The sequence below is a fragment of the Salvelinus alpinus genome, chromosome 3, assembly GCF_045679555.1.
Source record: "Salvelinus alpinus chromosome 3, SLU_Salpinus.1, whole genome shotgun sequence".
NCBI classification, from domain to species: domain Eukaryota; kingdom Metazoa; phylum Chordata; class Actinopteri; order Salmoniformes; family Salmonidae; genus Salvelinus; species Salvelinus alpinus.
Window position 1 is genome coordinate 85207158 of NC_092088.1, and position 21579 is coordinate 85228736.

At 43.4% G+C, this 21579-nt stretch overlaps 1 protein-coding gene across 18 annotated transcripts in view; it reads right to left on the minus strand.

The window, feature by feature from the left end:
• Nucleotides 1-21579, minus strand: part of LOC139571467 (neurexin-1a-like) — an 865000-nt gene that overhangs the window by 721003 nt on the left and 122418 nt on the right. The gene's annotated exons all lie outside the window — the stretch shown is intronic.

The window sequence follows — 21579 nt, forward strand, 5'->3', positions numbered from 1 at the left end:
CTGTAGTGTCCCTTAGGCACATGGTGTGTTGAGCTAGATACATAATATATAATAAGGTAATATAAGGATGATTTTTATGTCAGAAAACAACAGTGATATGGTGTGTACTCTGCATGAACAGGAATTAGCTCCCAAATACACTCCTTGGCTCTGTTCTCTCTCTGTACTCCCCTCCAATATAGACTAACATTCTCCTCGGTGTTTAAGACTGTATGTAAAGAACACACATGAACAGATTGAATTGTATAATAGTATAGTATAAAAATATATATAATATTAACTTTTATGATGGTGTTCCTAGGCTGCTTAAATGGTTTGGCTTAAATACTGAGCCCAAACTATTATGTAAAAAGTAAGGTTCATTGTGGAAATGAATATGTATTGAGAAACATGTAGCCTGTCATGTTAATACTGACAACAGCTAAAAATAAAACATCTGAAGTTGCTGTCTACATTCACTATAGTATCTGCAATATAATTAAATATATCTACAGTATATAAATAAATATAGACCTTTCCGTTCTACACTTGTGAGATATTTACCCATACGTATTTTTATTCTACATCATTTATCGTGTCATTATAGTGTTATATTTTCTATGCCAGTCACTTTGCCACCCATTCACAGGTAATATCTCAGAAGGTTATTTCAGCAGCTGCCCTGCCGAAGTTAAACACAGTTTCTTCATTTCCCACGTAACCTGTTCGGTGAAAATCTAATTAAAAAGCTCTCCATGTTCTAATGTGATTTCCATAGCTTAAGAACAGATCTTTCAGAGTGTTTTTGTTGTTCTTCAAATCACAGTAGAAGATCACTGTGTTTACCAGTGATATACAAACTTGATATACAACTCTACTCTATGTGAAGTCACTTGATTAATAGTTTAATGTCCAAATAACATACAGAAATTGCATCCACAATTTTCCTTAAAAATGTTACTTCACAATTTACATCCCATTTAAATCCATATCAATTCCAGTATTTTATATTAATTTAAAATATATTTACCCACATTTCACGGCTCGCTATCTGGCAATATTTGGAAATATGAGATATTGATCACATATGCTAATCAATACGATTAAAAATGAAAGTCACTTAAAATCACACGTCCCTCCGCTGTGACTCGACCTCCATGACACTCCATGGCACATTAATACATTTCAGCTCTATTTTCAGCCCTTACATTTTTCATGGCCTGCCTATCGATCCCCTGATTGATCACCCTGAACAGATACTGCATGAAAGAAAATGCAATGTGGCAAGGGATGAAGAACATGAACACATACACACACACAAACAACATGCACACACACACACACACACACACACACACACACACACACACACACACACACACACACACACACACACACACACACACACACACACACACACACACACACACACACACGGTGGGTTACTGTCACTGTAAAAACACCTGATGGGTTACTGTCACTATGAAGACCACATGATGGGTTACTGTCACTGTGAAGAACACATGATGGGTAACTGTCCCTGTGAAGGCCACATGGTGGGTTACTGTCACTGTGAAGAACACATGATGGGTAACTGTCACTGTGAAGAACACCTGATGGGTAACTGTCCCTGTGAAGGCCACATGGTGGGTTACTCTCACTGTAAAAACACCTGATGGGTTACTGTCACTGTGAAGGCCACATGGTGGGTTACTGTCACTATGAAGACCACATGATGGGTTACGGTCACTGTGAAGGCCACATGGTGGGTTACTGTCACTGTGAAGGCCACATGGTGGGTTACTCTCACTGTAAAAACACCTGATGCGTAACTGTCACTGTAAAAACACCTGATGGGTTACTGTCACTGTAAAAACACCTGATGGGTTACTGTCACTGTAAAAACACCTGATGGATTACTGTCACTGTAAAAACACCTGATGGATTACTGTCACTGTAAAAACACCTGATGGATTACTGTCACTGTAAAAACACCTGATGGATTACTGTCACTGTAAAAACACCTGATGGATTACTGTCACTGTAAAAACACCTGATGGATTACTGTCACTGTAAAAACACCTGATGGGTTACTGTCACTGTAAAAACACCTGATGGATTACTGTCACTATGAAGAACACATGATGGGTTACTGTCACTGTAAAAACACCTGATGGATTAATGTCACTGTAAAAACACCTGATGGATTACTGTCACTGTAAAAACACCTGATGGATTACTGTCACTGTAAAAACACCTGATGTGTAACTGTCACTGTAAAAACACCTGATGGATTACTGTCACTGTAAAAACACCTGATGGATTACTGTCACTATGAAGAACACATGATGGGTTACTGTCACTGTAAAAACACCTGATGGATTACTGTCACTGTAAAAACACCTGATGGATTACTGTCACTGTAAAAACACCTGATGTGTAACTGTCACTGTAAAAACACCTGATGGATTACTGTCACTGTAAAAACACCTGATGGATTACTGTCACTGTAAAAACACCTGATGGATTACTGTCACTATGAAGAACACATGATGGGTTACTGTCACTGTAAAAACACCTGATGGATTACTGTCACTGTAAAAACACCTGATGGATTACTGTCACTGTAAAAACACCTGATGGATTACTGTCACTGTAAAAACACCTGATGTGTAACTGTCACTGTAAAAACACCTGATGGATTACTGTCACTGTAAAAACACCTGATGGGTTACTGTCACTGTAAAAACACCTGATGGGTTACTGGCACTATGAAGAACACCTGATGGGTTACTGGCACTATGAAGAACACCTGATGGGTTACTGGCACTATGAAGAACACATGATGGGTTACTGTCACTGTGAAGACCGCCTGATGGGTTACTGTCACTGTGAAGGCCACCTGATGGGTTACTGTCACTGTGAAGAACACATGATGGGTTACTGTCACTGTGAAGGCCACCTGATGGGTTACTGTCACTGTGAAAACCACATTATGGGTTACTATCACTGTGAAGGCCACATGATGGGTTACTGTAACTGTGAATACTATACAAGCCACGTGATGGGTTACTGTAACTGTGAATACTATACAACCCACATGATGGGTTACTGTAACTGTGAATACTATACAAGCCACATAATGGGTTACTGTCACTGTGAATACTATACAAGCCACATGATGGGTTACTGTAACTGTGAATACTATACAAGCCACATGATGGGTTACTGTAACCGTGAAGACCACATGATGGGTTACTGTCACTGTGAAGGCCACCTGATGGGTTACTGTCACTGTGAAGAACACATGATGGGTTACTGCCAATGTGAAGGCAACCTGATGGGTTACTGTCACTGTGAATAACACATGATGGGTTACTGTCACTGTGATGGCCACCTGATGGTTTACTGTAACTGTGAAAACCACATGATGGTTACTGTTACTGTGAAGGCCAAATGATGGGTTACTGTAACTGTCAATACTATAAAGTCCACATGATGGGTTACTGAAACTGTGAATTCTTTACAAGCCACATGATGGGTTACTGTCACTGTGAATACTATAAAGTCCACATAATGGTTTAATGTAGTGTGAAAAAAACACAGACAATAACCAACACATTCTGAGAGGACATCGTGCTGGACGGATACTTGCACCTGTTAGGCCTGCATCATGGCCTCTGGTAAAAAGTAGTGCACTATATAGGGAATATGGTGCCATTTGGGACACTTTCCCCCCATTTTTTGTCGACATGACTGGAAAGGACCAGGTTTACGAGGTGAATCTGTTTTATAGTAGTACTACTTATCTGGGGTTGCTTGGGGTTATGAGAGTTCAGTGACCTCCCAATACCATACAGTGGTTTTTATGGGTCGTTGGTCGTGAATTACTACCCATCAAGCACATACACACGCATGGATTCAAAAGTGCACGTACAAATGCAGGAATGTGCACACACGCATGCAAACATTATACACCCACACACAAACACACACAGGCGTGTGCATGAACACACACACATTCACAAATGCAAGCACACACACACACAATATCTAACATGACTTAGAGCCTGATTTCACAAGCCAAGGATTGTTGTCAATGTATACAATGTGTATGAGAAGTTGTTTGGAATGAGTGCCATCTATTTAGCAAGAGAGCAGGACAGAGATAGACAGAAAGAGCAAAAAATAGCTGAAGAAAGAGAGACGTATAGCCCAAAAAATAGAAAACAAATTGTCCCAAGCCAAAGAGCTGCAAATCCTGGACCCCTAGAAATCAGCTGGGCTAGACAATCTGGACCCTCTCTTTCTAAAACAATCCGCCGCCATTGTTGCAACCCCTATTACTAGCCTGTTCAACCTCTCTTTCGTATCGTCCGAGATCCCTAAAGATTGGAAAGCTGCCCCGGTCATCGCCCTATTCAAAGGGGGTGACACTCTAGACCCAAACTGTTATAGACCTATATCCATCCTGCCCTGCCTTCCTAAAGTCTTCGAAAGCCAAGTTTATAAACAGATCACTGACCATTTCGAATCCCACCGTACCTTCTCCGCTGTGCAATCCGGTTTCCGAGCTGGTCATGGGTGCACCTCAGCCACGCTCAAGGTACAAACGATATCATAACTGCAATGGATAAAAGACAGTACTGTACAACCATCTTCATCGACCTGGCCAAGGCTTTCGACTCTGTCAATCACCGTATTCTTATCGGCAGACTCAATAGCCTTGGTTTCTCAAATGACTGCCTCGCCTGGTTCACCAACTACTTTGCAGACAGAGTTCAGTGTGTCCAATCGGAGGGCCTGTTGTCCGGACCTCTGGAAGTCTCTATGGGGGTACCACAGGGTTCAATTCTTGGGCCGACTCTTTTCTCTGTATATATCAATGATGTCTCTCTTGCTGCGGGTGATTCCCTGATCCACCTCTACGCAGACGACACAATTCTGTATACATCTGGCCCTTCTTTGGACACTGTGTTAACTAACATCCAAACGAGCTTCAATACCATACAACACTCCTTCCGTGGCCTCCAACTGCTCTTAAATGCTAGTAAAGACCCTGTCTGGTGCTAGTCTTATTCCTGTTGATACAACCACCAGGACCCTGTCTGGTGCTAGTCTTAATCCTGTTGATACAACCACCAGGTCCCTGTCTGGTGCTAGTCTTAATCCTGTTGATACAACCACCAGGTCCCTGTCTGGTGCTAGTCTTAATCCTGTTGATACAACCACCAGGACCCTGTCTGGTGCTAGTCTTAATCCTGTTGATACAACCACCAGGTCCCTGTCTGGTGCTAGTCTTAATCCTGTTGATACAACCACCAGGACCCTGTCTGGTGCTAGTCTTAATCCTGTTGATACAACCACCAGGTCCCTGTCTGGTGCTAGTCTTAATCCTGTTGATACAACCACCAGGTCCCTGTCTGGTGCTAGTCTTAATCCTGTTGATACAACCACCAGGACCCTGTCTGGTGCTAGTCTTAATCCTGTTGATACAACCACCAGGTCTCTCTTTCTCCTCTTGTCCCTTTCCACTTGTCACTCTCCTCTTATCCCTCTCCTCTTATCCCTCTCCTCTTATCCCTCTCCTCTTGACTATCTCTCTCCTATTGTCCCTTTCCTCTTATCCCTCTCCTCTTGACTATCTCTCTCCTCTGTCTCCTCTTGACTCTCCCCTCCTGTCCCTCTCCTCACGTCTCCCTCTCTCTTCTTGTCCCTCTCCTCTTGACTCTCTCTCTCTTCTCTTGTCCCTCTCCTCTTATCCCTCTCCTCTTGTGTTCCTCTTGTCCCTCTCCTCTTATCCCTCTCATCTTGTCTCTCTCCTCTTGTCCCTCTCCTCTTGTCCCCCCCTCATGTCTCTCTACCTCTTCTTGTCCTTCTCCTCATGTCTCTCTCTCTCTTCTTGTCCCTGGTCCCTGGTATTTTACCCAGTAGATATGGGAGTTTATCAAATTTGGATTTGTTTTGGAATTCTTTGTATTTCTCTCTCTATCTCTCTCTCTCACACACACATCTCACTTTTCTCTCTCTGTCTCACTCCTCTTTCCCTCCAGTATGAAGCCTTCTCTCTCTCTCACTTTCTCTCTCGCTCACTCCTCTTTCCCTCCAGTATGAAGCCTTCTCTCTCTCTCTCTCTCTCTTTCTCTCTCTCGCTCGCTCACTCCTCTTTCCCTCCAGTATGAAGCCTTCTCTCTCTCTGTCACTCTCAGGGAACAGGGAGCAGGAACTCTCCATGCTGCAGTGTGATTTATTTAACCAGACCTGTCTCCAGAGAGTGAGCTGCTATTCTCTCCCCCCATCAGTAAATGCAATCTCACCACTTGTCATTATTTAAGCCCCTATTTGCCTCCAGAGGCACAGGCACTATGGGTCATCCACACGCACACGGGCACAGACACAGAAACACACACACACACGCCACTCCTGCCAACAACAGTGTAGGTCCTTCAGTAGCCTAGAATTAGTCATGTTTTGCACTTAAGGTGAATGAATAGCACATTGCAGGTGAAGGGGGGATAAATCACAAACATAACAACACTTTATCTTGTTGTTGTTGCTCTCCTACATTCAGTGAGCCATTGTAATTAATGATTCTGAATTTGGAAAATAGACTGTAATGAATATTATTAAATCGGTTCGTAGCATATTTAAGTAATTATAATAGAATATTTTGAGTTTTGTTATGCCTTTTGTATCAGAAACACATGCAGTGTATTGTTCATCACAGCATTACTTCTGGGTTAATGAAAATGGGTTATGTTATGGCCATGGTATGGACTATGTTGAGGAGTAGACAGGAGAGACAGCATTTAATTAAATGCAACACTGATAATCCAATGTGTCTCTATGACAGACAGTCTGTGGGGGCGTGGTTTGGCTCTCTTTCTAACCTGGCAGGATCAGCAGTGGAGTGATACATTCCAACCTGGCAGGATCAGCAGGCGGAGTGATGCATTCCAACCTGGTAGGATTATCAGGCGGAGTGATACATTCCGACCTGGCAGGATTAGCAGGCGGAGTGATACATTCCGACCTGGCAGGATTAGCAGGCGGAGTGATACATTCCAACCTGGCAGGATCAGCAGGCGGAGTGATACATTCCAACCTGGCAGGATCAGCAGGCGGAGTGATACATTCCAACCTGGCAGGATTACCAGGCGGAGTGATACATTCCGACCTGGCAGGATTAGCAGGCGGAGTGATACATTCCAACCTGGCAGGATCAGCAGGCGGAGTGTTACATTCCAACCTGGCAGGATCAGCAGGGAGGGAGGAGGCAGGCAGGCGGAGTGATCTGACTGAAGGGGCTACTTCTCAGGGCTAATTACAGCACATGGTTGCCAGGCAACATCAGTAATCTAGGCCCTAGAGGTCTATAGGTGGCCAGAGTGAAAGAGTCCAGTCTGAGCCAGCCAGCCATTCAGTCAGTCAGTCAGCAAGCACCCCCCCCCCCCCCCCCCCCCCCCCCCAACTTCAATGTATCAGTCTGAAACTTTGCATACACACTACTGTCATATTGTGGACATCTAATTTACACCTACATGACTGTCTGGCCTTTCTCTTGCATTTCAAAGATGATGCAACACAAAAGTACATTTAAAATGAATGTTTTTGTGTTTGTATTATCTTTTACCAGATCTAATGTGTTATATTCTCCTACATTGATTTCACATTTCCACAAACGTCAGTGTTTCCTTTCAAACATTATGAAGAATATGCATTTCCTTGCTTCAGGTCTTGAGCTACAGGCAGTTAGATTTGGGTATGTCATATACACACATACACATACAGTATATACAATGATTTCGGAAACTGAGTAAAGGGTTTGAATAGTTATTTGAACAAGGTATTTCTGTTTTTCATTTTTAATAGATTTGCAACATTTTATAAAAACCTGTTTTCATTTTGTCATTATGGGATATTGTGTGTAGATTCATGAGGAAACATTTTTACTTAATCCATTTTCGAATAAGGCTGTAACCTAACAAAATGCGGAAAAAGTCAAGGGTTCTGAAAACTTTCCAAATGCACTGTATATAGTGGGTTACGAAATGATTGACACCCTTGATAAAGATGAACATACATGACTAATGTATAGAGCAGGGTACCGGGCGGAGGCCGGCTACTGATGACTGTTTAACAGTCTGATGGCCTGGCGATAGAAGCTGTTTTTCAGTCTCTCGGTCCCAGCTTTGATGCACCTGTTCTCACTTCACCTTCTAGAGGGTAGCGAGAAATATAGGACCACCGTTCCGCCATCATGCTAAATATGTCTAGGGGCAAAATCAATTTAAAATCAGACCAAGTTTATGTTATCATGCTAAATATGTCTAGGGGCAAAATCTATTTAAAATCAGACCAAGTTTATGTTATCATGCTAAATATGTCTATGGCAATGATCTATTTAGAATCAGACCAACATTACGTGGTCATGATACCAAGATGGCGCCGGAGAACAAGACTGATGTTTAACGTATTCCAAACCAATAGTGGGTTTTTTCTCGTTTCTTTGCATTGTTTGTAACTTATTTTTATTCTAATTTTGTACTTAATGTTGCTGCTACCGTCTCTTATGTTCGAAAATAACTTCAGGACATCAGGACTGCGATTCCTCACCACAGACTGGCAGAATCGTTTTTTTCCTTTAACGAATACGACGAGCCCGACGTGAATGATATACTGCTTACCTGGGAACCGGCCCAGATCCCTATGATTTGCGTGAAGAGAAGGTGGAGAAAAAGGGGGCGAAGGGTGGGCTGCCTTCTGAGAATACCTAGGCGATCAAATAAACCGCCATTCCTTCCATTCAGATAGCAAACTTTGGAAAATAAAATTGATGATCTACGCGGAAGATAAAACTACCACGGGACATTCAAAGCTGTAATATCTTCACAGAGTCGTGGCTGAAAAACGAGATTATAAACATACAGCTGGCTGGTAACACGATGTATCGGCAGGACAGAACAGCAGCGTCTGGAAAGACAAGAGGTGGCGGATAATGTATTTTTGTAAATAACAGTTGGTGCACAATATCTAAGGAAGTCTCGAGGTTTTGCTCGCCTGAGGTAGAGTATCTCATGATAAGCTGTCTACCACACTATTTACTTAGAGAGTTTTCATATGTATGTTTCGTAGCTGTCTACATACAACCACAGACTGATGATGGCACTAAGACCACACTCAATAAGCTGTATTCCGCCATAAGCAAACAGGAAAACGCTCACCCAGAGGTGGGGCTCCTAGCAGCCGGGTACTTTGATGCAGGGAAACTTAAATCTGTCTTACCAAATTTCTATCAGCGTGTTAAATATGCACCCAGAGAGAAAAAACTCTGAACCACCTTTACTCCACACACAGAGACGTATACAAAGCTATCCCTCGCCCTCCATTAGGCAAATCTAACCATAATTATATCCTCCTGATTCCTGCTTACAAGCAAAACTTTAAGCAGTAAGCACCATTTACTTGATCAATAAAAAAGTGGTCAGATGAAGCAGATGCTAGCACAGACTGGAAAATATTCCGGGATTCCTCTGATGGCAATGAGGAGTACACCACATCAGTCATTGGCTTCATCAATAAGGGCATCGATGACATCCTCCCCACAGTGACTGTAAGTACATACCCCAAACAGAAGCCATGAAATACAGGCAACATTCGCACTGAGCTAAAGGCTAGAGCTGCCGCTTTCAAGGAGTGGGACTCTAACCTGGAAGCTTATAAGATATTAGATAAGATCGAATCGTACTACACGCTTGTCGGATGTGACAGGGATTGCAAACCATTACAGACTACAAAGGGAAGCACAGCCGAGAGCTGCCCAGTGACACGAGCCTATCAGGCGAGCTAAACTATTTCTATGCTTGCTTCGGGGCAAATAACACTGAAACATACATGAGAGCACCAGCTGTTCCGGAAGACTGTGTGATCACGCTCACCGCAGCCAATGTGATTAAGACCTTTAAATAGGTCAACATTCACAGGGTCAAAGGCCCAGACGGATTAACAGGACGTGTACTGCGAGCATGCCCTGACCAACTGGCAAGTGTCTTCACTGACATTTTCAACCTCTCCCTGTCTGAGTCTGTAAAACCAACATGTTTCAAGCAGACCACCATAGTCCCTGTGCCCAATAACACTAAGGTAACCTGCCTAAATGACGATTGACCCGCAGCACTCACGTCTGTAACCATTAAGTGCTTTGAAAGGCTGGTCATGGCTCACATTAACACAATTATCCCAGAAATCCTAGACCCACTCCAAATTGCAAACCACCCTAACAGATCCACAGATGATGCAATCTCTATTGCACTCCACACTGCCCTTTCCCACCTGGATAAAAGGAACACCTATGTGAGAATGCTATTCATTGACTACAGCTCAGTGTTCAACACCATAGTGGCCTCAAAGCTCATCACCAAGCTAAGGATCCTGGGACTAAACACCTCCCTCTGCAACTGGATCCTGGACTTCCTGACGGACCGTCCCCAGGTGGTAAGCGTAGGTAACATCACATCCGCCACGCTGATCTTCTACACAGCGGCCCCTCAGGGGTGAGTGCTCAATCCCTTCCTGTACTCCTCAATCCCTTCGTGTTCACTCAGGACTGCACGGCCAGGCACGACTCCAACACCAGCATTAAGTTTGCCGATAACACAACAGTGGTAGGCCTGATCACCGACCACGATGAGACAGCCTATAGGGAGGAGGTCAGAGTCCTGGCCATGTGATGCCAGGACAACAACCTGTCCCTCATTGTGATCAACACAAAGGAGATGATTGTGGACTACAGGAAAAAGAGAACCGAGCACACCCCCATTCTCATCAACAGCGCTGCAATGGAGCAGGTTGAGAGCTTCAAGTTCCTTGGTGTCCACATCACCAACAAACTCACATTGTCTAAGCACACCAAGACAGTCGTGAAGCGGGCACGACAAAACCTATTCCCCCTCAGGAGACTGAAAATATTTGTCTCAATTCTCAAAAGGTTCTACAGCTGCACCATCGAGATCATTCTTACTGGTTGCATCACTGACTGGTATGACAACTGCTCGGCCTCCGACCGCAAGGCACTACAGAGGGTAGTGCGTACGGCCCAATACATCACTGGGGCCAAGCTTCCTGCCATCCAGGACCACTACACCAGGCGGTGTCAGAGGAAGGCCCTAAAAATTGTCAAAGACTCCAGCCACCCTAGTCGTAGACTGTTCTCTCTGCTACCGCACGGCAAGCGGTACCGGTGTGCCAAGTCTAGGTCCAAGAGGCTTCTAAACAGCTTCTACCCCCAACAAGCCATGAGACTCCTGAACATCTAATCAAATGGCTATTTGCATTAAACCCCTGCCCCCCACCTCCCGTTTAACCACTCTGCCACTCTCTGTTGTTATCATCTATGCATGGTCACTTTAATAACTCCCAACTAACCAGTACCCCCGCACATTGACTCTGTTCTTGTACCCCCCTGTGTATAGTCTTGCTATTGTTATTTTAATGCTTCTCTTACTTGTTACTTGTATTTCTTATTCTTACACATATATTTTTTTAACTGCGTTGTTGGTTAGGGGCTCGTAAATAAGCATTGCACTGTAAGGTCTACACATATTGTATTCGGCATATGTACCTAACAAAATTTGATTTGATTTGATAAACATGTATATGGCCAGGATCTATATTAGGATCAGACCAAGTTTATGTCATCATACTCAGTGTGTCTGTCTATGGGCAAACCATGTTTGACAATGGGTTTTTTCCTTGAACAAATAAAGACAAATAATACTGTTATCCTAACACAACTAGAGGACTAGATAAGATGATAAAGCTTACCTAACACAACTAGGTGACTAGATAAGATGATAAAGCTTACCTAACACAACTAGAGGACTAGATAAGATGATAAAGCTTACCTAACACAACTAGAGGACTAGATAAGATGATAAAGCTTACCTAACACAACTAGAGGACTAGATAAGATGATAAAGCTTACCTAACACAAGAGGACTAGATAAGATGATATAGCTTACCTAACACAACTAGAGGACTAGATAAGATGATAAAGCTTACCTAACACAACTAGAGGACTACATAAGATGATAAAGCTTACCTAACACAACTAGAGGACTAGATAAGATGATAAAGCTTACCTAACACAAGAGGAGTAGATAAGATGATAAAGCTTACCTACACAACTAGGTGACTAGATAAGATGATAAAGCTTACCTAACATAACTAGAGGACTAGATAAGATGATAAAGCTTACCTAACACAACTAGAGGACTAGATAAGATGATAAAGCTTACCTAACACAACTAGAGGACTAGATAAGATGATAAAGCTTACCTAACACAAGAGGACTAGATAAGATGATATAGCTTACCTAACACAACTAGAGGACTAGATAAGATGATAAAGCTTACCTAACACAAGAGGACTAGATAAGATGATATAGCTTACCTAACACAACTAGAGGACTAGATAAGATGATAAAGCTTACCTAACACAAGAGGAGTAGATAAGATGATATAGCTTACCTAACACAACTAGAGGACTAGATAAGATGATAAAGCTTACCTAACACAACTAGATGAGTAGATGAGATGATAAAGCTTAACTAACAGATCACACTGTAAATTAGCAACAATCAACACAAACTGCTTTATAAAAAAAAATAATGAATGCCTCGGCAGCTGGGCTGACACAGATCTGTTTTCTACTTGTATATACTGAAACCCCTGGGACAAAGGGCCATAAATGCCAGTTCATAAGAACCTGTGTAACATCTAAACACATGAATATACTGCTGTATGCACCATTAAAAACTAGCAGAGGACATATAACCGATATGAATTTATTTGTTCTTAATCTGTGATAGAACCCTAATACAAGTGTCAAGTCAGAGATGGAGCCTCTCTCTTGAAAACATTCAACTCTGTACACACCCACATGATATAATTGCCTGACGTGCTGAAGGGTATTTCCTTATTAAACTGAACACTCCACTCTCCCAATGCCATCTCAAAGACACCCACCATCCAGGTGACAGGGGACGTAGAGGAGTGAGTGCTTCCTCAGTTTAATTTCACCTCACCTCATCTTCATCTCCTTCTCTCTCTATCTCTCCATTTTTCTCTCCATCTCTCTCCTCTCTCTCTCTCTCCATATCTCTCTGTCTATCTCACTCTCTCTTTCCATCGCTTCATCTCTCTCTCTCGTTGTCTCATTCCAGATGCCTCTCTGTCCCTGCTGTTGTTTCTTCTCATGGACCCACCCAACATGTTTTCCTCCCTTTCTCCAACCATCCCTCCTTCCCTTGCTCCCTCTCTTTGTCCCCCCCCCCCCCCCCCCCCATCACTTTCACCCATCAACCCCCCAACACACAAACATGCATACATGTAACCAGTGTGAAATGGCTAGCTAGTTAGCGGGGTGAACGCTAATAGCGTTTCAATCGGTGACATCACTCGCTCTGAGACCGTGAAGTAGTTGTTTCCCTTGTCCTGCAAGGGCAGCGGCATTGTGGAGCGATGGGTAATGATGCTTCGTGGGAGGCAGTTGTTGATGTGTGCAGAGGGTCCCTGGTTCGAGCCCAGGTAGGGGAGAGGGACGGAAGCTATACTGTTACATACACACACACACACAAATCAAATCAAATTAAATGTTATTGGTCACATGCGCCGAAGTTAACGGGTGTAGAATTGATATCCCATGAAATGCTTACTTACGAGCCCATTCACAACAATGCAGAGTTAAAATTTAAGACAAATATTTGCTAAATAAAAAAGGAAATAGTAACACAATAAAAACAATAACAAGGCAAGTGGAAGGAGTACGAGGACTGAGTCAATGTGCAGGGGTACAAGGTAATGCTGTATTGTACCTGTGGGTAAAGATAAAAGTGACAAGGCAATCAGGATAGATAATAAACACAGTTGCTGCAGAGTATGTGAAGTGTCTATGTGGGAGTGTTTTTGATGTGCCAATATGCATGTGTCACACCTGTCTTTGTGCTTGTTTCCACCCCCCTCCAGGGGTCGCCCATCTTCCCCAGTGTATTTATACCTGTGTTCTCTGTTTGTCTGTAGCTAGTTTGTTTTGTTTCGTCGAGCATACCAGCGGTTTACCCGTGCTCCTGCCTTTCTCTAGTTCCAATTATCTAGCTTTCACGGTTTTTGACCATTCTGCCTGCCCTGACCCTGAGCCTGCCTGCCATTCTGTACCTTGTCACACCACCCTGGATTACTGACCTCTGCCTGCCCTGACCCTGAGCCTGCCTAGCATTCTGTACCTTTTGAACTATGCTCTGGACAACAGACCTCTGCCTGCCCTTGACCTGTCGTTTGCCTGCCCCTCTGTTTCTGTAATAAACTTTTGTTACTATGAAACTGTCTGCATCGGGGTCTTCTGCTGAGCCTTGATAGCATGTGTGTGTGTTTTTTGTTGTTGTGTGTAAGCATATGTAGTGCGTGTGTGTGTGTTTTGGAGAATCAGCGTAGTATGTGTGAGTGTGTGGGTAGAGTCAGGTGAGTGTGCATTGAGCCAGTGCAAAACAATTAAGATGATTACATAAATAAATAATAAAGGGGGTCAATATAAATAGTTTGGGTAGCCATTTGATTAACCGTTCAGCAGTCTTATAGCTTAGGGGTAGAGCTGTTCAGGTGCCTTTTGGTCGCAGACTTGGCGCTCCGGTGCCGCTTGACGTGTGGTAGCAGAGAGAGCAGTCTATGAGTTTTTTGACAACTTTTAGGGCCTTCTGGCACCGCCTGGTATAGCGGACCTGGATGGCGGGGAGTTCGGTCCCAGGGATGTACTGGGCCACACCCACTACCCTCTGCAGCTCCTTGTGTTCAGATGCCCAGCAGTTGCCATACCATGCGGTGATGCAGCCAGTCCAGATGCTCTCAATGGTGCAGCTGTAGAACTTTTTGAGGATCTGAGAGCCTCATGATGGGAAAGAGGCATTGTCGTGCTATCTTCACAACTGGGTTAGTGTGTTTGGACCATGATAGGTCCTTAGTGGACACAGAGGAACTTGAAGCTCTCAACCCGCTCCACTACAGCCCCATCGACTTGAATGGGGGCGTGCTCTGCCCTTTGTTTCCGGTAGTCCACGATCAGCTCTTTTGTCTTGCTGACCTTGAGGGAGAGGTTGTTGTCCTGGCATCACACTGCCAGGTCTCTAACCTCCTCCCTATAGACTGTTCTCATCGTCATCGGTGATCAGGCCTACCACTGGTGTGTCGTCGGTAAAATTAATGATGGTGTTGGGAGTCATGCGTGGCCACACAGTCATGACTGAACAGGGAGTACAGAAGAGGACTGAGCAGGCACCCCTGAGGGACCCCTGTGTTGAGGGTAAGCATGGCGGATGTGTTGTTGCCTACCCTCACCACCTGGGGGTGGACCGTCAGGAAGTCCAGGATCCAGTTGCAGAAAGAGATGTTCAGGCCCAGGCTCCTATGCTTAGTGATGAGCTTTGAGGGCACTAAAGAAAAGGGAAGTGTGGAGTGCAATTGAGATTGCGTCGTCTGTGGATTTGTTGGGGCTGCATGTGAATTTGAATGGGTTCAGGGTTTCTGGGATGATGGTGTTGATGTAAGCCACGAATAGCCTTTCAAAGCATTTCATGATGACAGATGTGCTACGGAGCTGTAGTCATTTAGATAGGTTAGTTTGGCTTTCTTAGGCTCAGGGACTTGGTCAGCTGGTCAGCGCTTTGTTGACTCTAGCTGCAAAGGTGACATGCTGGTAAAAACGAGGTAAAAATGTATTTCAGTTTCCCTGCATTAAAATCACCGGCCATGAGAAACGTCACCTCTGCATGTGCATTTTCTTTTTGCAGTGTAGGATAATTCGATCTTAGTCCTGTATTCGATCTTAGTCCTGTATTGATACTTTGCTAGTTTGATGGCTTGACGGAGGGCATAGCAGGATTTTGTTTGTGTTAGTTTCCCGCTCCTTGAAAGTGTCAGCTCTAGCCTTTAGCTCATTTTGGATGTTGCCTTTAATCCATGTCTTCTGGTTGGGATATGTATGTGCGGTCACTTTGGGGACAACGTTGTTGATGCACTTAATGAAGGCGGTGACTCATGTGGTAAACTCCTGAATGCCATTGGATAAATCCCGGAACATATTCCAGTCTGTTCTAGCGTAACAGTCCTGTAGCTTAGCATCCGCTTCATCGGACCACTTCCATATTGAGCGCATCACTGATATTCCTGTTTTGAGTTTTTGCTTTTAAGCAGGAATCAGTAGGATAGAGTTTTGGTCCGATGGACCAAATGGAGGGTGTCTCTGTGTATGGAGTAAAGGTGATCTACAGTTGTTATCCTTCTAATTGCACAGGTGACATCCTGGTAGAAATGAGGTAAGACGAATTCCAGTTTTCCCCGCATTAAAATCATCGCCACTAGGAGTGCCGCCACTGGATGAGCATTTTCTTGTTTGCTTATGGCTTATTGAGTGTGGTGTTGGTTTGTGTTGGTAAATAGAATGCTACAAAAAATACAGATGAAAACTTACTTGATAAATGATATGGTCTACAGCTTATCATGAGGTATTCTGCATGTGCATTAGCCTGGTTCCTCTCTAGGTTTCTTCCTAGGTTTTGGCCTTTCTAGGGAGTTTTTCCTAGCCACCGTGCTTCTACACCTGCATTGCTTGCTGTTTGGGGTTTTAGGCTGGGTTTCTGTACAGCACTTCGAGATATTAGCTGATGTACGAAGGGCTATATAAAATAAACTTGACTATTCTAACTCAGGCGAGCAGAACCTCAAGACTTCCTTAATATTAGAGATTGTGCACCAGTTGTTGTTAACAAAGAGACACACACCACCCCCCCTGATCTTACCGGACTCTGCCATTCTGTCCTGCCCATGCATAGAAAAACCAGCTAGATGCATATAATCCGTGTCCTTGTTCAGCCATGAAGTATATTATATTACAGTTCGTAATGTTCTTAATGTTGATAGGATAGCCTAGAAAGAAGCTCATCTAGATTGTTCTCCAACGATGGCATATTCGCCAAAAAAACAAGGCGTAGAGGCGATTTATCCCTTCACCGCCGTAGTCTCATCAGGGTGCCCTAGCGCCGGCTAATCAATGTCTTTCGCCTCCGACTTATTGAAGCAGAAGTTCTCGTCCAAATTTAACTTTCTGATGTCCAGAAGCTCTTTTCGTTCATAGGAAACGATAGCGGAAACATTATGTACAAACAAAGTTAAGATGAAAAGAAAATACACAAAATGTCTTAATTGGTCAGGAGCTGTAAAACTGCTGCCGTTCCCTCCGCCGTCATTCTCTCACTCACACATATTGTCTGGTCCCAGGGTGAATTATGTCCCTGGTAGAGCTGAAGAATTACATCCCCAGGCTTTCCCTCTTCATAATTACTGATAGACGCACACACACACACACACACACACACACACACACACACACACACACACACACACACACACACACACACACACACACACACACACACACACACACACACACACACACACACACACACACACACACACAGGCGTCCTCTTCATAATTACCAAGCCTGTTGGTAACCGCAGGGATGCCATGGGGCTAATTACCCAGAAATAATCCCATGTTTGTCAAGCGCCCTGTAATTTTGAGTATGTAAACCGGCACCGCCTGTCACTGAGAGATACTGTGTGTGTAAACCACCACCCTGTCACTGAGAGAGACTGTGTGTGTAAACCACTATCCTGTCACTGAGAGAGACTGTGTGTGTAAACCACTATCCTGTCACTGAGAGAGACTGTGTGTGTAAACCACTATCCTGTCACTGAGAGAGACTGTGTGTGTAAACCACCATCCTGTCACTGAGAGAGAATGTGTGTGTAAACCACTATCCTGTCACTGAGAGAGACTGTGTGTGTAAACCACCATCCTGTCACTGAGAGAGACTGTGTGTGTAAACCACCATCCTGTCACTGAGAGAGACGGTGTGTGTAAACCACCATCCTGTCACTGAGAGAGACTGTGTGTGTAAACCACTATCCTGTCACTGAGAGAGACTGTGTGTGTAAACCACCATCCTGTCACTGAGAGAGACTGTGTGTGTAAACCACCACCCTGTCACTGAGAGAGGCTGTGTGTGTAAACCACCATCATGTCACTGAGAGAGACTGTGTGTGTAAACCACCATCATGTCACTGAGAGAGACTGTGTGTGTAAACCACTATCCTGTCACTGAGAGAGACTGTGTGTGTAAACCACTATCCTGTCACTGAGAGAGACTGTGTGTGTAAACCACCATCCTGTCCCTGTCGAGCAGCAACACAATGCCCTCCTCACACCCTATCTACCTACACGCGTCAATCAACAGTCTTCTACAGCAGTGAAGAGGGTGGTTGAATAATGAGGAGAAAAGCAAAATCAATGACAGATCAAATACAGCAGACCTCATTCTATTTACCAATGGTGTAAAGCACTTAAGTAAAATTACATTAAAGTACTGTTTAAGTATTTTTGGGGGTTATCTGTACTTTACTTTACTATTTATATTGTTGTCAACTTTTACTTTTACTTCACTACATTCCTAAAGAAAATAATGTACTTTCTACTCCATACATTTTCCCTGACAATCAAAATAACTTCAAATTGTTGAAGTTCCGGGGGTGTTTTGTTGAATGACTGTGAGAAGTTGACTTCTGGTTACTTTTTATACAGGACATCAGACCTGGGATACCTTTGGTTTTATCTATGTGGAAAGTAACACCTTTATTTAACCAGGTAGGCCAGTTGACAACAAGTTCTCATTTACAACTGCGATCTGGCCAAGATAAAGCAAAGCAGTGCCACACAAACAACAACACAGAGTTACACATGGGATAAACAAACATACAGTCAATAACACAATATAAAATCTGTATACAGTGCAAATGAGGTAAGGAGGTAAGGCAATAAATAGGCCATAGTGGCGAAGTAATTACACTTTAGCAATTAACACTGGAGTGGTAGATGTGCAGATGAGGATGTGCAAGTAGAAATACTGGAGCAGCAAAAAACAAAAAACGAATATGGTGATGAGGTAGGTAGTTGGTTGGATGGGCTATTTACAGATGGGCTGTGTACAGCTGCAGCGTTCTGTAAGCTGCTCTGACAGCCGATGATTGAAGTTATTTAGGGAGATATAAGTCCCTAATTTCAGTGATTTTTGCAATTTGTTCCAGTCATTGGCAGCAGAGATCTGGAAGGAAAGGCGGCCAAAGGGGGTGTTGGCTTTGTGGATAACCAGTGAGATATACCTGCTGGAGCGCTTGCTACGGGTGGGTGTTGCTATGGTGACCAGTGAGCTGAGATAAGGCGGAGCTTTACCTAGCAAAGACTTATAGATGACCTGGAGCCAGTGGGTTTGGCAACGAATATGTAGCAAGGACCAGCCAACAAGAGCATACAGATCGCAATGGTGGGTAGTATATGGGGCTTTGATGACAAAACGGATTGGCACTGTGATAGACTGCAATATGCTGAGTAGAGTGTTGGAGACTATTTTGTAAATGACATCGCCGAAGTCAAGGATCGGTAGGATAGTCAGTTTTACGAGGGTATGTTTTTTCGATATGAGTGAAGGAGGCTTTGTTGCGATATAGGAAGCGAATTATAGATTTAATTTTGGATTGGAGATGCTTAATGTGAGTCTGGAAGGAGAGTTTACAGTCGAGCCAGACACCTAGGCATTTATAGTTGCCCACGTATTCTAAGTCAGAACCGTCCAGAGTAGTGATGCTGGGCAAGCGGGCGGGTGCGGGCAGCGATCGGTATTTCTACAAGGGAACAAAACGTTTTTACTTAAAAAAACTATTTGAAAACAGAAAGCAGCTACTTTTCAAATACTATTTGAATACAGATCTCAGGAAGTTACTACTTTTCAGAAACTATTGGTTTGGCTACCTTCAATTAATGGCTGTATCTGGAACTGCATGTTGAAGAGAGAAACGGAATGTATAGAGAACACACAAACTCCTGTACTATTCCAATCTATCTGACATTCATATTTGATCCACACAATGCATTTCTATCTGAACGTTCGTTAAATATCCATTATCCTGAATGTCCATTGCCTCAGGTGTACATAATCAAGTTAAACAAAAACCAATGATATGTTGTACAGATACATAGAAAAACATTGCAAACAGCATATACTGTATATTGCTTAGCAAAAACAACTCTGCTTATCTGAGGGCAAGTGTTCTTGTTTCAAACACACTATACCATCTTTAAAGGGATATTTTACTCAGAATACATGCTAACATGATTTTGCACCTACTTTGGTTGTAGTTGATTCAAGATGGCAGTTTTTGGATATTTCGTTTTCTTTCTACATTTAATAGCACTATGTTGTTACTGTTAGCATTCTCAGTAACTCTTAACATTAAACTGTTCTTGTGCTTCTGTAATAAAACAAATTACTTTTGGAGCAACGTTTTATTAGCATGTTATTACATAATACTTAGGCAGTTTCATATTAATTGCATAGCAATGAGCTGAGAGTGTGTCACTACTGTAACAAGAGGAATAATCACTGTTCCTTATTCCTAGTTAAATAAAGGTTCAATTAAAAAAGAAAATAAATCCACTTAGGTAATAACTAGGCTATAGGCTATTTTAAGATTAATATCTGAGAGCCCTCCAAGCCATGTGCTAATGATCATATATTTAGACTAATTCAACTAACTGTTGTAGTTTTTGGTTCTTCATTTGACAGCCATTAAACTTTGGCTGCCAAATGATAACATTGTTATTATTCTTTTTTTTTATCAAATGGACTCTATTCCACATCAAGTAACTCATGTAAAAAACAGATGAAACAACACATTATGGAACAACGGGGATTGTGAAGCAACACAAATATAGGCACAGACATGCATACAAGCACACGATAACATACGCTTTATACACACACGTACACATGGGTTTTGTGTTGTAGATATGTGGTAGTAGAGAGGTGGCCGGAGGGCACACACTTAATGTGTTGTGAAATCTGTTGTGAATGTATTGTAAGTATTGTAATGTTTTTAAAATGGTATAACTGCCTTAATTTAGCTGGACCCCATTAAGAGTAGCTGCTGCCTTGGCAGGAACTAATGGACACCAGGAAGAGTAGCTGCTGCCTTGGCAGGAACTAATGGGGATTCATAATATATACAAATAACTTGCATATAATCCAAAACCTTCAAATGGAACCTACAACCAAGGACAGGTTGGAGGTAAAACAACCAAAACTGGAAACATTAGTTACCACCCTCAACTACTATCAGTTACCCAGTTCTTCCTCAGCATTTCACTATCTCTCTCTTCCTCTCTGTTAGCACCCTCATCCCCTCCTCCCCTCTCCTCCAACCCTCTCTCCTGACCTCATGCCCTCCTCCCCTCTCCTCCAACCCTCTCTCCTGACCTCATGCCCTCCTCCCCTCTCCTCCAACCCTCTCTCCTGACCTCATGCCCTCCTCCAACCCTCTCTCCTGACCTCATGCCCTCCTCCCCTCTCCTCCAACCCTCTCTCCTGACCTCATGCCCTCCTCCCCTCTCCTCCAACCCTCTCTCCTGACCTCATGCCCTCCTCCCCTCTCCTCCAACCCT